The following is an 11302-nucleotide window of genomic DNA, read 5'->3' as shown; positions in this document are numbered from 1 at the left end:
GGTGTGTGCTCTGCTGGAAGGTGTATATACAATATATATACAGCCTTAGGCTATGTGCCCACGAGGGAAAGTGTCCTGTGGTTATATCCGCAGGAGATTCCGCAGGAGCTCCCAGAAAACCGCAGCACAACTTTGTCTGTTTCAATGCAGCGGTTTATTTGCGGAATGTCCTGCGGATATCCTGCGGGCATTCTGCATTGAGGATACAGTACCATGACTTCAGCACTGCATCCTCAATGCAGAACAAGTGCTGCAGTGATCGGGGGAGTTCATACTTACCTCCATCACACAGCACTTCTCTCCGGCATCTGTCAGCGTCTCTACACTGTGCAGGAGAAGGTGGGTGGGCCTGAACTAGCTCTGGCTGTCACATGACCGGAGCTCGTGCAGGCCCCGCCCACCTCCTCCTTCCTGCTCATGGATCCACCGCGCTCCAGCCTCCTGTGCACCGAGGGAAAGCCGGGTGTCTGCTATCAAGGCATGTAAGTATGGGACCATCTGCAGGTAAATCCGCAGGAATAATTGACATGCTGTTATGTGCGGCTGCGGGATATCCGCGACATATTCCGCAGTCGCACATTCCGCAACGTGGACACAGACACTCCCCATGTCCCACAGGATAACATGGAGAGTGTCTGTACATGCTAAAACCTGCGGATTTATCTGGAAAATCCAGATAAAGCCGCAGGTTTTCCGCGGCAAAATCTGCAGAAGCAAGCTCCCGTGGGCACATGGCCTTAAAGTAGCACTAGCCAAACTACCTTGCAGAAGAACACTAGCTGACAAGACAAAGGTGAAACCATCAGGCCTAAAACGTGAGTATTAACTTATTTAACTTTTAGCACCTAATATTGTAACCATTTGTCCTTATTAAGTCTATATAGTTGCGACATTAATTCCAGCGATGTTTAATGTAACAGTATTTATATTTACAACAGTAGTAGTTGTAATTCGTAGCACGTAAAATGTAGTTTATTTATAATTTAGTCATATATTCAATATATTAGTTAATAATTGTTCTCATTTAATTTGCACAATTGTTTATACTGTCTGAGGGTGTTTGTGTTCTCCTACATTATTTAATTATCATCCCATAGTATGGTTTCTAGTGATTTGATGTTTGGTGTGTTTAACATTACACTAGTTATGTAATTGGTAATAATTTAGATGATGTAGAACAACATTTGGATCTATTTAATCTATCCAACTGTCTAATATATTGTATAGGTACAACGTCAACATTATAGATATATGAATGTTTATTATATAGCATATCAAGTCTATTTGTCCTTTGGTATAGATTTGCATCAAATACTATGGAAAATTCACACAGGCTTAATATTTTAGATGGAAGTTCAATATTTTATGGATCAATTTGATGATAGCCTTCCCAATGCCCAACAATTTGGTATGTATTATTCTGAATATAACTGTAAATGTTACATCATCCTGGTTGAAAAATTGCAGAGTATACTACTTTTATATGTATCTTTCTTGTTTAAGATGACACTTTATGGCAGGGGTGGGGAACCTTTTTACTGCCGGGGGCCATTTGGAATTTCCTACTAACCTTTGGGGGCCGCACAACATTATCAACCTGAAAAATAACCCTGCTATATTTGGTCAAACGATTAATTAACTCACCCCTATTGTGGTGGCCGGAGCTGCTTCTCTTTGGTGCGATTGTAATGTTCGGTTTGATCATCTTGTTTCTCACAGCTGCTTTTCCAGGTTTGTCTCTGTCTGGAGATGCTGGGGGCATACACATCACAGGAGGGGCCAGGGCGCATAAATTACAGGAGACACTGGGAGTACACATCACAGGAGGGGCTGGGGCATATACATCACAGGAGGGGCTGGGGCATATACATCACAGGAGGGGCTGGGGCATATACATCACAGGAGGGGCTGGGGCATATACATCACAGGAGGGGCTGAGGCATATACATCACAGAAGGGGCTGGGGCATATACATCACAGGAGGGGCTGGGGCATATACATCACAGGAGGGGCTGGGGCATATACATCACAGGAGGGGCTGGGGCATATACATCACAGGAGGGGCTGGGGCATATACATCAGTAGGGGGCATGGACAGCCCTGGCGGTGGCACAGACATGACTGGGGACACGCACAGCACTGGGTTGCAGCACGCACTGCACTGGGTGGCAGCACGGACTGCACTGGGTGGCAGCACGCACTGCACTGGGTGGCAGCACGGACTGCACTGGGTGGCAGCACGGACTGCACTGGGTGGCAGCATTAGGGAGACAGACAGGTCTGGGGGAACATAGACATCAATAGGAGAGCACGGATTGGGGAGCATAGAAAGCAGTGGGAGGGTACAGACAGCAGTAGCGAGTTAAGAGCACTGAGGGGTGGCACACAGCACTGGGGAGCATGGACAGCATAAGGGGGGCAGAGGCAGCACTCACCGTGGCATGGACAGCACTGGTGGCAGCATGGACAGCATTAGGTGGTGCGGACAGCACTGGTGGGGGGGCATAGACATCACCCAGGGGGTACAGACAGCACTAGGGGGGGCACGGACAGCAGTGAGGGGTTACACCGCGCTGAGGGGGTACACAGCACTGGGGTGTACACAGCATTAGGGGGGACACACAGCACTAGGGAGTACACACAGCACCTGGGGGTACACAGCACTGGGGGGTACACACTGTACTAGGAGGTACACAGCATGAGGGGGTACACACAGCACGAGGGGGTACACACAGCACGAGGGGGTACACACAGCACGAGGGGGTACACAGCACTAGGGGGTACACAGCACGAGGGGGTACACACAGCATTAAGGGGTACACACAGCATTAGGGGGTACACACAGCATTAGGGGGTACTCACTGCACTAGGGGGTACACAGCACAAGGGGGTACACACAGCATTAAGGGGTACACACAGCATTAGGGGGTACACACAGCATTAGGGGGTACTCACTGCACTAGGGGGTACACAGCACGAGGGGGTACACACAGCATTAAGGGGTACACACAGCATTAGGGGGTACACACAGCATTAGGGGGTACACACAGCATTAGGGGGTACTCGCTGTACTAGGGGGTACTCGCTGCACTAGGGGGTACACACTGCACTAGGGGGTACATAGCACGAGGGGGTACACACAGCATTGGGGGGTACATACAGCACTGGGGGGTACACACTGTACTAGGAGGTACACAGCATGAGGGGGTACACACAGCATGAGGGGGTACACACAGCACGAGGGGGTACACACAGCACGAGGGGGTACACAGCACGAGGGGGTACACAGCACGAGGGGGTACACAGCACGAGGGGGTACACACAGCATTAAGGGGTACACACAGCATTAAGGGGTACACACAGCATTAGGGGGTACTCACTGTACTAGGGGGTACTCACTGTACTAGGGGGTACACACTGCAATAGGGGGTACATACAGCACAAGGGGGTACACACAGCATTGGGGGGTACATACAGCACGAGGGGGTACACAGCACGAGGGGGTACACACAGCATTGGGGGGTACACACAGTACGAGGGGGTACACAGCACTGAGCGGGGGGGGCAGCGATGGGTTGAGTACTCGCAGTGAGGGGGAGGGAGAGTCACACACACACAGCACAGTTTCGGGAGGCTGGTAAACCTGCTGCAGCTCTTCTGTGTGACTTTATCGCAGCGTGCTGCTTACCCGCCCACCAGAGCACACAGGCCGGGGATAAGCCTAGAATGTATGGGCTGCAGTCAGGTCCTGGAAGTCAGAATCTGGAGAGAGCCCGTACATTCTAGCATCTACCCACAGGGCATCAGGCAGTGGGATTTAAAGGGCCGGCAGCCGGGAAAAGCGCGGCTGCCACCAAAGCACAATGGTCCCCGGGAATGTGCCCGGGGGCCGCATAAAAAGTCGTCACGGGCCGTATAGGGCCAGCGGGCCGGAGGTTCCCCACCCCTGCTTTATGGACTGCAGTGTTTCCGATGTATTTTTACGTGCTATGAGTGATGATGTTGGTGCTGATGTGGGTGCAGCGGTGGTAACTGATGCTAATACTAGTCTGTGAGCAAGCGGGACTAATTTACAGCAGACTATGTGCGGTAAGCTGCATATATAGCTATATATTTATATATGTGTGGTGGAGTAAATACTAATTCATTATGAATCTGTCGGGTTTGCTTTGAATATTATTTTTATATTATTTCTTCCTTTCTTAAGATGACTTTATGGATTTTGATCTTGACCCTCTGTTATTAAGCGCTATGGAGTGTGATGCTAGCAACATGACTGTGGCAGGGGCACGGACTGGTGCTAATTCTAGTGCTGCTACAAGCAATATTAATTTACTACAGGCTATCGCCGGTCAGTTGTGTATGTATATGTGTGTATATATGTATGTGTATATATGTATGTGTATATATATACATACATACATACATACATACATACATACTAAATTTTATACAGATGTTTTGCATCTGGACTACGGGACTGGCACCCATCAGACTCCTACACCAGCTAAAAAACGTGGCACGCCATTACACCTGATCCCGGCGAATAGAAAATGTAATGAGTACTCAGTAATGGTCGTGGGCAAAAGAAATGAATTTTTGCCACAGACTAATGGTTATACATTTTATACATAGACCATAAACTGATGTGGAAGAAAAGCTTATTTTCAAAAGAAAATGCACCCACCTCCCCTAGGAAAGCAAGTATTCCCACAACAGCAGCCGCTGCTGCAGCAACTAATATGGTGACAACTATCACTTCACCGCCTCACAGCTGTAAGTATGTATTTAGATATTTGTATACAGTCTTTATACATGCAATCTTCACATTGTTTCACGTTTCTGACACAACTATAACTCTTTTCTTTTAGCTACACACGCTGTCCAGATAAAAACAGCTAGTGCGGTTCTACAACCACTAGCGGAGCATGATGCTAACAGTACTACAGTGCGAGTCGAAGTACACGCGACTAACAGGAGTGTATGAACACATCCTCTATCACCGCTTTGTGTGGAAGGACAAGAAGGAAGCGCTGTGCCAGCCAAACATCGTGAAAAGACATGTCCAATACCGATGCCCCGTAAATTCGAGCAACGCTTAATCAAGACCACAACAACACCATTACCCAAAATAACACAGAGCACATCCACGATTGACCTGATACAAGCAGAATGTGTTGCGCCAACAACACAGAGCATACCAACAACTCACAAGACTCAAGCGGATCGGGAAGCACTCGATAGAGAAATCGACCAGTTAGCTGATGGTAAGACTGTGCGTCATGATTTTAATATTGTGAAGCCCTTGAAGAGGCGACGTTCAGGACATAGTAAAAGTAAAAAACAAAAACTTAACGCAGCGGAAACATGCATAGGTTCCCGTTGGTTGGTACGGAGAAGAAATTAAAATGTTTCACAAAATGGCGGTAAAGTACGTTGAATACAGAAACGTACGTTGCCAGATTTTTTTCTGTGATACCTATGATAGGTTATTATCAGCACCCCCAACACGTGAAAATGTTGCCGAGCTACATGCTTTCACAAAGCAGTATGGAGATGTACCATCTGATGAATCAAATAAATCGATGTGACTAAAAATTGTTGGATATGGAATGCATAAATTGCCTAAAATTACGGTTACATAGGTCTAATAGGTCTAGAGTTATGAAACGAGCTGTAAAGCTATTAATGAATGCTAGACACTCACTAGCGGTGAGAAGGTGCAAAGAGGCCACAATAGCTACACAAGATCCACAGGCCCCGATAAACCACCCGAACAAGTCTTTACCATCCCAAAATATAGCTGTAGATGACAGCAACATTGCGTTTCCAAGTTCACAAAGCGACTCACATATTGAAACACATGCTGAAAGTGTACATGACCATGTTGGCGCTGGTGATGTTGCTGATAATGCTGAAGGTAATAATGTACAGGGCGTTAATGCTAGTAGCTACAATGTATGGGTCACTGGTAATCCTGTCGTTTTACACTATTTTTATCACCATGAAAGACAGCTCCGCAATTTCAACACACACATGCATAGCGGTCATTTTAAATTTGTAAATTTAGAGCGAAATACATTCATTTGTAGAGGCCCTGAATGTTGTCCATGATTCCATTCAATCATTACTGGACAGAATCATCAGAGACATTGAGCCTGGTGACTTTGTTCAGTTAAGACTTGAAGGACACCTTAGACCATGGGTCCCCAATTCCAGTCCTCAAGGGCCGCCAACAGTGCATGTTTTCAGGATTTCCTTAGTATTGCACAGGTGATCATTTAATCACCTGCACAGTTGATGATTCCAACACCCATGCAATGCTAAGGAAATCCTGAAAACATGCACTGTTGGCGGCCCTCGAGGACTGGAGTTGGGGAACCCTGCCTTAGACTCTATTTTCACTACAAAACAAACACGGGAGGATTTTAGTTCTGAATCATTTTTAAATTCTGTTGCTCGTGCTCTGCAAAGTAATGCAGAATGCATAGCATCCAATTCCCTGAAATTACTCGTGACAATTATTAAAAACAGACGCGGGGGTGTGAAAAGATGGTTGAAATCTATTGCGAGCAGCTAGATCATTAAACAAAAGAGACGCTGGCTGTACGACTTTAACAACTACAGCACAAATCTGTGTGTTGCTGTTAGCGTGTGTGCACTGATGGCTGACACACTCAGTGACGTCGTTTTATTGAGCCGCGCTAAAAGCATACACACAGCCCTGAGCATCCCCGAGAGTCAGCTAGTAAGCTTTAGCGATATTGCAGTTTTTGAGAATCATCTGGACGTCACAATTAAAGTGCTGTACTACAGTAAGGGTGATTGGCGTTACTTTCAAACAGGTAATATGTGACGCCCTGGCAAAACCAGGTAGCCACAGATGACTGTACCCCCCCACCAAGGGGTACAGGAATCTCCTCCTCCTTGGGAATTAACACCACACATCACACACACAGGGGAACATCAGCCACAAATCCTAGTCGCCCCCCCATGACACACTGGACTAACCAGTGGGCGGGACCAGGCGGATGGGAACGCCCACCTAGGGGTCTTGAGGTGACAGGGGGTGGGAACAGTCAGTCAGTGGAGTCTGGAAGCTCAGTCGGTGAAGTGTGGAGGTTGGAGTTGAGTGGAAGTCGGAGTGCAGTGGGGTCAGGGTTGGAGCCCTGGGATCACGGTAGGACCGACTAGGTGGCAGACGGCTCTGTAGGGCCATAGAAGACCGCGACTTGGTCGCAAAAAAACCCGAAGTGGACCGGGGCAGGGTCGTAGCTCGCCAGTACCGACGGAGGGAATCCGGTCCAGAGACCGTGCACGGGCGGGGTACCTGGACCCTAGGACAAGGCAAGCTTCAAGTCCCTTTTTAATTGACCAGCAGGACAAGGTACCAGGCCTTGTTCCCGAGGAGAAAAGCCCAGATGGGCTGCCGGTCTGCTCTAACACGGGAGACAGGGTGTCCGCCAAGAACCCACTGAAGTCCCACGGGTCAGCGTCTGCGGGCAACGGCTCCCTCTGAGTCCAAAGATGCAGGGGAGCGGATTTTTCCCGTTCCAAGTGGGGTTAATCCACACACCAAAAGACACAAGTGCAGGAGGAAGGGCCCCTACATTGTCAACCCCTGTTTTCGGGACCAGCACACCCCTCCAGAGGCAACCGGCATCCGGCCTTGGTTTACAGTACGTACTCTGTGTGGATCATTCATAATTGTGAGTACACCGGTGTCACCCGGTCCAACCTGCCGACAAACTCCCCAGCCCTGCTTCTTACCCACACCTGGCCCCGGGACTACAGACAACCTCTACCCGTGGAGGGGGAACCACCTTGCTGCCCCCCTACATGACCGGCCCCGGACGGCGGCCCTGAGAGACAGCGGCGGTGCCACCATCCCATCACCGCAACCCTCGGGTGGTGTCACCGACAATCTCCCCTGTAAATACCCCCTCTTTCACTATGTGTGTGGATGGGCGGTTGCGCGAGCCCCGGGTCCGGTCACCACTCGAGCCCCAGACACGATCCCGGACCCAAGCGCCACTCGAGCAGCCCCGGTTGCCGCAGCAGAGGCGGCACCTGTCCGCGACAACACAAAACCTGGCGTCACGAACAGGGTTCTTACCCGATCAGTAGATGCCGTGTGCCTTGCTTTGAAATCCGTGAAACGTTCCAAAATTTTGGACTGCCACCATCTTGCCCGCCATCTTTGGCGCCAAAACAACAATAGCATCATCTTCCCCAAAAAAGGCGCGAAGCTGATGCTCCGCCCCCTTAGAACGCGGGCGGAAGCTGGTGACTCCCAAGACAGGAAGCGCAAAAGACAGTGGGTCCCGCGAGACTGCTGTTGAAAACCAAGGGGGAAAGAACGGAAAGATGTCGGCGCCCAATAGTGATGGTGGAGCCGCGGCTCCCGCTGCCGTACAGGATGACGGAGACGCAGCAGGACCCGCTCCGGTCGCAAGAGCGGCGGACCCCGCAATCCCGGCAGTCACGCAAGTCATGCCGATTACTTTTGCCTTATGTGCCCGGTGCCGACTGGATGCCCCAGTATGATGGCCGACCTGACGCCCTGCAGGTCTTCCAAAAAAAAATATGTACTGTCCTCGACATGTATGCAATGACCGGCAGGCAGCATGCGTCCGTGGTGCTCGGACAGCTGACAGGCGCAGCCGAGCAGGAGGTTGAGAAATGGACTGATGAGGATTGGGCCTCTGTACCCACCATATTTGATAAGCTACAAGTTGCCTTCGAAACCCGTACGGAGGCGGAGCTACGAATGAACTTTTTTAACTGCAAGCAGTGTCGCCAGGACAGCATCTGAGACTACGCTCTGAGACTAAAAACCGCTCTGCGTACCCTAAGACTCGTTGATTCGATCAACGAGCCGGAGAGCAACAAAATGCTGGTAGAACAGTTCTTGCAGGGGCTAGGGTCGGTAGAGGACTGCAAACAGCTGCGGCTGTGGGCCCTGGAACATCCAGACATAGACTTTGCAGTTGTAAAGGAAAGAGCCATAAAGGCTCTGCAGGCCCCTGAAACCAGTGACCCTACATCATCATCCTGGCCGGCAGGCACCTCCCACTTGCTGGTGAAGCCCCCTCTCCTGGCTTTACCAGCGCCTGCAGTCCCCACAGACCCACCAGGAATTCCCAGTGATCTGACTTCCCAAGTTCAGCAGCTGAGCCAAGGACGTCGCCAGGATCCTCGAGGCCATGCAGCTAAAGCCAAAGCCCAAGCCACCGGAGAAGATCCAGCTCACCGACAGCCCTGAAGACGTCCCCTGAATGCAAAGACGAAACAACAACCGGTATGGACAAACCGTTGGTTACAGGTGCAACCAGACTGGCCATTATCCCTTCGGTGCCCTTTGAACGGGCCACCCCTGAGACCAAGGGCTAATCCTTAGGAATGGACCAACAAGGCCCAGCTGATTGGTGGGAGCGGTATGTCAGAGGCTGCCCCATCATCTCCCTTACCGTGGATGGGATCCCGACGTTCCCGCTCCTGGACACCGGCTCACAGGTAACGACTACCTCAAGTACTGTACAAGTGCTACTGGTCTGATGCTGACCTTACCCCACCAGATTCTGGCCTGACTATCATTGCAGCCAATGGACTCCTTATGACCCAAGTGGGGTTCAAGGAAGTGACTCTTAAGGTGGGAAGGTTGGAGTTAGAACACCAAGGACTCATAGTGGTGCAGAAGGACCCAAGTGACCGTAACCCGAAAATGGTCGTAGGGACCAATGTAATTGAGAATTGCATGGGGGAAGCAGCTTCAGCAGCTGTCTGCAACCGCAGGAGTGGGCCGGCAGAGGGCTTTGCAACGTGAGATCTGGGCCCCTTCTGCAGTGGCAACAGGTGAACCTGTCTGGTGGAGAGACAGTGTGCGAGTGATGGATGCATCACCTCTTGTTGTGCCTCTGCGGAGTGAGATGATGATTTGGTGTAGGGCAGCTGTAGGTACCCAAGGACAGGATTATCAGGCAGTGGTGGAGCCCCTGCCTTCAGAACACTGGCCCACAGTTTTGGCAGCCAGAGGGGTGACTGATGTCCGGAAGGGGAGAATGCCCGTGAGAGTGATGAATTGCGGAGAGGAGGAGGTTAGGCTACCTAGATATGCCACTATTTCCAAGCTGTTCACAGTAGACACACATGCCATCCAAGCAGCAGCCCCCACTAAGCCTACACCCCTACCACAGTCAGTGAAGACTCACCAAGCCAGTCAGAGGAGTGGTGTGAGGAATTACATGTAGGCACTGACTCCATACCTCCACACCACAAGCAGGGGATCTACAGGGTAGTGCAAGAGTACGAACAGGTCTTCAGAAAACACCCATTCGATTTTGGGAGGATCAAAGGGGTCCAGCATCACATTCCCACAGGTGCACATCCACCCATCGAGGAGAGGTATAGGCCAATACCACCTGCAAATTACCAGTGCGCCAAAGACATGTTGAGGAACATGAAGGAGGCAGGGGTAATCCGAGATAGCTGTAGCCCTGTAGCTGTAACTATAAATTGTATATGATTGATGCTAATGGTTCATGTTTCTAATTGAGGGAAGGGGTGCGTGATTATGGGGTCCTGTGTGTGGTTATGCCGGCATTGTCCTTCGTACTAGTCATGCGGGAGGGCTTCTCGTTTGAAGCTTGTGAAATTTCCGTAATCTGCACAGACGCAGTAAGGTAATTACCACAGTCTGGACTATTTTAACCCCCACGCATGCGCGGTGTGGTTCTCTCCCACGGACCTGAACTCCTGTTACCCCTCACGCATGCGCACTCCTGCTTTGCTCTGGCACTCGCTTTCTGAACCTTCACAGCTAGAATCACTATACTAAGGAATACAAATATATGGTGCACATCAACACTCCCCACCAATAACTAATATTATTTAATTCAATTAAAATTCATTATTTCAACATTCCTTTTTGTTTTTAAAACTGAAGAAATGTTCATTAATTACTTTCCTCCATGGATTTTTCTTCATTGCTTCCTGAGCAGCTTCATCTGTATTTGCACAAAATGAAAACCCGCAGGCGGACCGCCACCTCCATGGCTTCTAACTGGGTCTGTTTAAGGCCCTTATACAAAAAGAAATTTTTTAAATTTTCACACATATTGCTTTTTTTGCTTACATGAACTCCTTCTAGTACGTTACCCTCATATGTACGATTGCCGCACGAGGTCTCTGCACACACACTGTATATTATGTCTGCACTACTATATGAAACCTCTCAACACTTCTTAACCATAAGGGCTTTCCTGCTCGTGGTCTCTGAACATTCGCACTGCATATCAATTTT

The sequence above is a fragment of the Anomaloglossus baeobatrachus genome (genome assembly GCF_048569485.1).
Source record: "Anomaloglossus baeobatrachus isolate aAnoBae1 chromosome 5 unlocalized genomic scaffold, aAnoBae1.hap1 SUPER_5_unloc_20, whole genome shotgun sequence".
NCBI classification, from domain to species: domain Eukaryota; kingdom Metazoa; phylum Chordata; class Amphibia; order Anura; family Aromobatidae; genus Anomaloglossus; species Anomaloglossus baeobatrachus.
The sequence above is the reverse complement of the archived record's forward strand: the minus strand, read 5'-3'. Positions refer to the sequence as shown.